This window comes from Gossypium arboreum, chromosome 5 (genome assembly GCF_025698485.1).
Source record: "Gossypium arboreum isolate Shixiya-1 chromosome 5, ASM2569848v2, whole genome shotgun sequence".
Lineage (NCBI taxonomy): Eukaryota > Viridiplantae > Streptophyta > Magnoliopsida > Malvales > Malvaceae > Gossypium > Gossypium arboreum.
Window position 1 is genome coordinate 26,195,019 of NC_069074.1, and position 5,861 is coordinate 26,200,879.

At 26.8% G+C, this 5,861-nt stretch overlaps 1 long non-coding RNA gene across 1 annotated transcript; it reads right to left on the reverse strand.

Annotated features, from left to right (window-relative positions):
* Nucleotides 1-4,681: 4,681 nt before the first annotated feature.
* LOC128293348 (uncharacterized) lies at nucleotides 4,682-5,561 on the reverse strand. The gene is made up of 2 exons (XR_008283530.1): nucleotides 5,371-5,561; nucleotides 4,682-4,997 (listed from the first exon to the last, which is right to left on the reverse strand). It is a non-coding gene; the product is annotated as an uncharacterized LOC128293348 (long non-coding RNA).
* Between the last annotated feature and the right edge of the window lie 300 nt (nucleotides 5,562-5,861).

Genomic DNA, 5,861 nt, shown 5'->3' on the forward strand with positions numbered 1-5,861 from the left:
GCTTTTATCGTTGAACTTCTTTCTTACTAAAAATTGGCTCGCCAATCTTTTTCTTTTCGTTTTCGTTTTCGTTTTCTAATACATTATACATGGATTCATATCACATATACTGTATAACAACTATACAAGCAAGATTACAACAAAAGACGTTTGTATTTATAATAGATATTTCTAAGTTAAAAACATAATTTGATACCGACTACTTGTTCCACAAGCCAACCAAATACAAAGCTATCAAATTGTATATTATAAACAAGTAAAAATGTCCTATCAAACTTTATTTTGGAATCAGATTATTTTAAGCTTTGGCCGTTTTAAATTTACATCATTCATATTTTTTTAAGTGGTGTCAGTTTTTTTTTAATAGTTGCATGGATTTTTCATCTTTATAATTTTGGATATTTCTAATCTCAACAGCCACTATCTTTCTTCTATCAGTCCAAAGTTTATAATTCTGATGTTAAAATACATGTTGAGCTGTTGTCATTAAATCAATCTCTACTTGGGTCAGATAATAACTAAAATTATTATAACACTTGTCAACTTTTTTGTCAAGTATTCTTTGTCTTCTTTGACAGTTGATAATTTAGAGCTTCCAATCATTCTTTGAATAATCCAAATTTGATATGGCTGATAAAATCTTTCTTTTTCAACAATACCAATAAGGCTACTTATTTGAATGTAGAAATAATAATAAAAATCGTCTTGATTTACTATTTTTGATAATATAGTTGCAGGAAAATCTTTTAATAAATTGAAAGAAAAATTTTGAGCTACAATTTATTTAACAAAACCCCATTCAATACTTTTTATATCAAATGGTTTATGATCAAGTCTAAATTTTATAGTAGGAAAATTTCATCTATATCATTTGTAAAAACATATGCTTGTAAGAAATATTCGAAAAAGTATTTTTAAATCAAGCTTCTTGGTTGCAAATAGCTTTATTTATTTTTGTAAAAATTTCTACTGTAATATTTTTCTAACTTTATTATATAAACATATTCTAAAAATACTAAAATATCATCTATATAAACTACACAAAATTTTTATATTTATTAAATATAGAATCCATCTATTTTTGGAAGATTTGTGGTACATTACATAACCCAAATGGCATTACTCTCCATTGATAATGTCCATTAGATACACTAAAATTTGTTAAAGGTTTAAATTTTTTGGTTAGCATGATTTGCCAAAATCCCGATTTACAATCAAATTTACTAAAATATTTTGCTTGTTTAGCCTAACTAATCAAAACATTCTTTCTTGAATAAAATATCCATCAAAAATAATATTTTGATTTAATCTCTTATAATTAATTACCATCCTAGCTTTTTCTCTTTTTATTTCAGCATGGTTTCTTACTATAAAAACAGGACCAGAATGTGAACTATTAGTTGTTTCTATTAATCATTTTTCCAATAATTCTTTGATTTGTATATCAAATTCATTTATATCTTGTTTAGTATAGATCATAGGTTTTACTCTAATAATTTTATTGGGATTTTCCAATTTAATTTCACAATATCTAGGACTATTCGCCATAATTTTAATGGTTCTTCACTAAAATTATTTTCTAATATTTTAAACAACTAATGATCTATTTCTAGTTGTTTAATCTGTTCTTTTCTTGGTGGTGTAAAATTTTTATCACATACAAATTTATGATTTTCAACTAATGGTATTTCTACGAAGTTTTTTCTCGATAATATAATTAAATTTTTATCTATAGAAAATGGTAAATGTTGATATATAAAGTTATTTCATAATAAGATGTCTCCATGCATTGCAGGAAAACATAGTATTTTAGGTATTACAACTCTTACATTATTTATGTAAATTGGTACGTTTCTAGCCTTAAATTGAATTATGATTTCATTACCATCTATTCCTATGGCTCTTATCGGTGCTTCATAGGTTCCCATTTTTCTACAGCAATAGCATTTTCTCTGCAACTACATGTTGTAACTCCTGTATCTGATAAAACATGTAAAGAATATGTTTTATATTCTCTAATTTGAAATGTAATTTCAATATATGTATAATCTTTTCTTGATTGAAAATTTGAAAATGTAATAACATCACTATTTCCAATTTTCATTTGTTGAATAATTGTTAAAGTTTGTATTTCTTCCATTCTAGTGTTTCTAGAATTTGTACTTGGTTCAGTAGGAAAAATAGGACTATGAATTGTTTTCATACCTATTGGTGTTGAATTTGTACTTGTATTATCCTCTTCTTCCTCTATTTGAGTATTTGAGGTAAAACTAAATTATAATTTATATTTGTTATAGCATTATTTTTAAAATATAATCTATCTCTTGACGACATATATTCTACAAGATTTACAGGTTTTGAAGTACTATCATCCATCTCTTGGTATTGATAGATCCCTTAAATGTAATAATTTTAATTATATTTCGTAGTAAATTTATTAGATTTAAAAAGCTCAATAATTTTATTATTAATTTCTTTAATTTCTACTTCTGCAGATTAGTATATTCATTAATAGAAGTCCAATTTATTGCTAGATCTTTTGCTAAATCATTTATTTCAGAATTTTTTTGAATTCTTAAACATAAATACTCTTCTATTAGAGGATCTGTAATAGATATAAAGTAATTTGGTGTGACTTTAAATCCTATACACCAATATGTAAATTAGATTGAATACCTCCAATAAGTGTTTTTATTGGATTTTTAAATCTTTTATCTAATAATACTGCTATTACAGGTATATCATGACATTTTCTAAATAAAGCTCTAATAATTGTCATTATTATTCCTAAATGTATATATATCTAACTTGAGAATATTTCTTTTTAATCCTTTTAATTTTATCTTTAGTAAATAATAGGATTTTTGTTAATCCTCCTCTAGTATCTTTAGCGAATGTATTACCACTAATTTTTCTACATGTCTTTGACTCCATATCTTAAATTTAGCAATTTTATATATTTCTTCTTTAGAAATATGATTTTTATTTATTTTTCTATCATTTCATCGGAAAAGTCTTTTCTTCTTCGATTAAATTACCTAATTTTATATCATGTTGTTCAGATTTAGAAATTTCTTCTAATTGATTATTAGAACTACTTCCTACATTAAACATAAATATATATTCTTCATTATCCGAATCGAATATGTTTCGATATTAATTCATATAATATTTCTTCAGATTTATTTTCTCTTCTAAGCATATTTCTAAGTCTTGTTCTTCAAGAGTTTTAATCATTTTCTTTGCATTTTTTCCTTTGTTAGGACAATGTGGTGCTAAGTAATCTTCTTCATCACGTATAAAACATTTACATATTTGTTTTTAGATTTTTAGAAGTTTTTCTTCTAACAAATTTTTCTTTTATTATAACCATTATATTTTTTACTTCCTGGTTTCAATCTAATTAACTTATATCTTCTATTTTTCTTTCTATGTTTTTTATAAGTATTAGAACGTATTGGTTTATATCTAAATTCCACTTATTTTCTAAAATTTTAGTACTTAATTTATTTTTAACTTGTTTAGAGAATTTAGTTTGTAAACAATGTAAAGTTGAATTTAGTTTGTAAACAATGTAAAGTTATTCTTTCTTTTGCAAAATTTATTCTATTTCCTATAGAGTCTATATTTTCGATGCTACTCCAGCCTTTTAACTTTGTTTTTCTAGATAATTTACATATTTTTTATACAAAATTCATCCTATAGTGGTGGTAATTTATGAAAATATTGATTTTTCAAAATTCTATGTTTTCATTTTTAGTTTTTGATATTCATGAAGAATTTTTTAAATTTTTTAGAAAATTCTTCTAAATATCTAATATCACATAATTTAATTTTTGACAATATTTAACTAAATACACTATCTTGATCTTTTTTATCAAAATAGCCACAAAATTCTATTTTTAGAATAAAAGTTAATCTTTTTAAAAGATCTTTGTGAGTTCCTATCTGGTTTATTAACTGCCTTTTTTGTTCTTTTCCTTTTTTTGGTTCTTCCCATCTTCTTAAAAATTGTAGAACATCATCTTAAAATGTTCCAACAAAATAATTTAAGAATTTTTCTTTTGTCCAAGTATTGTTGTTGTTTACAACAATAGTCATCGACTATGCCCAATCATCATTAGTTTTTTCATAATCTGATATTGGAATATTAGTCAAGTCCAAATATATTCCAGCATGGGCCACATTTCTTTTATTTAAATCATCTATCCTATGTGGTATAGGTTGACTAGATGACTGTCCTAGATATTTAGATTTAATTTCATTAGTAGCTATATTTTCGGTTTGATTACCAAAAATTCTAGTTGTGTTTTCAACTTTTTCAAATTTTTTTAGAAGTTCTCAGATAACCATCATGGTGAAGATCTGATTCTATTTTTCTTTTTCCATAAGGATCTGTTTCTTCGGTATCCATTAGTTCTAGAATTTTTATATTTTCTTCCTCATCTGTTGAAGTGTTTTCTTCATCAGACTTATAACTAGTAACCTTTAAATCTTCTAAATTATCGAATTACTAAAACTACTACATGCTGTAATGTCATATTTAACAATATAATAATAATTAAATAAAGTAAACAAATCTTTATGTTTTTCATAAAGTTGTTCTATTAATTTTAAATATTCTATTATTTCATTTTTATCTGTACTTTTAGTAAATTTAAATTTTCAATGTTCTATAAGGTTCTTAATAAGATTGAAAATCATATTTTTATTGATGAGTATATTTTATTTCTTATTTGTTATAGGCCAATTTAACCCACTTACATTACACCAAACTCAAATAATAACCCTTACCCAAAACCCATTACAATTAAACCAATCCATTAAACCCACTAAAAAACCCAAATTCCCAACAGCCCAATTACACCCAAACCTTAAACCAAATCCAAAAAGCTATCACAAACCCTAACCTCTCCCCACTTGCACCTAGCCCCATACCGTCTGCCTCTCCATGTCAGCCACCATACCTCTGCCACCACCACACCCACCTGCTCCACCTGCAAAACAAGAGGGACACGCAACAATAACAAAGATAGAATAAACAGTTTGGTACAAAGGCTATATAAGCTGATTTGAAGCTTTATAGAAGGGGACTTTTTCGATTTTTTACCATCAATAGAAAGAATAGATTAAAAACATATATGTAAGCAGTGATTCAAGAGATCAAAAACAGAAAGATAATCAAAAATCAGAGAATCAAAAAACAAAAATCAAAACAAAAGGAGGTGATTGTTTTTTTTTTCATTTGCGAATCGATTTTCTTTCTTTTTTTTCTTTTTTTCTTTTCTTTTTTTCTTTCCTTTTCCTATTCGAAAACATATATAAATATATATATATATAATAAAGAATAAAAAAAAAAAGAAATTTTACCTCTCCGGCCACCGTGCACGGTGGCCGGCGCCGGGCCGACTATCGGCCTGTGACCGGCCCCCTGGCCGGCAGTCCCCCACTCTCCTTTCCTCTCTTCCTCCTCCCTCCTCTCTCTTCCTCTCCTTTCTTCTCTTTTTTTTCTTTTCTCCCTTCAAATGATTTTTTTTTCTGAAAATGGGCCTATTTATAACCCTCCGAAACGACGTCGTTTTGGGGGCTATACTTAAGCCCCAAAACGACGTCGTTTAAGCCCTTACCCGATCCGACCCCACCCGTCCGGCCCAAGGTCCGCGTGTTTTTAAACGGAAGGGCTAATTTTACATTTAGCCCTTCCATTTTTTTATTAATTTACAATCAAGTTTTAATTTACTTTAATTTGGATCTGAAGGTTGTTGCGTGATTCGATTTAGTCCCTTTCTTGTTGTGCGTTTTAAAATAGTTCAAACAATTGCTTTTTTAGCCCCCTTTGTTTGTGTGCGTGTTCAAATAAG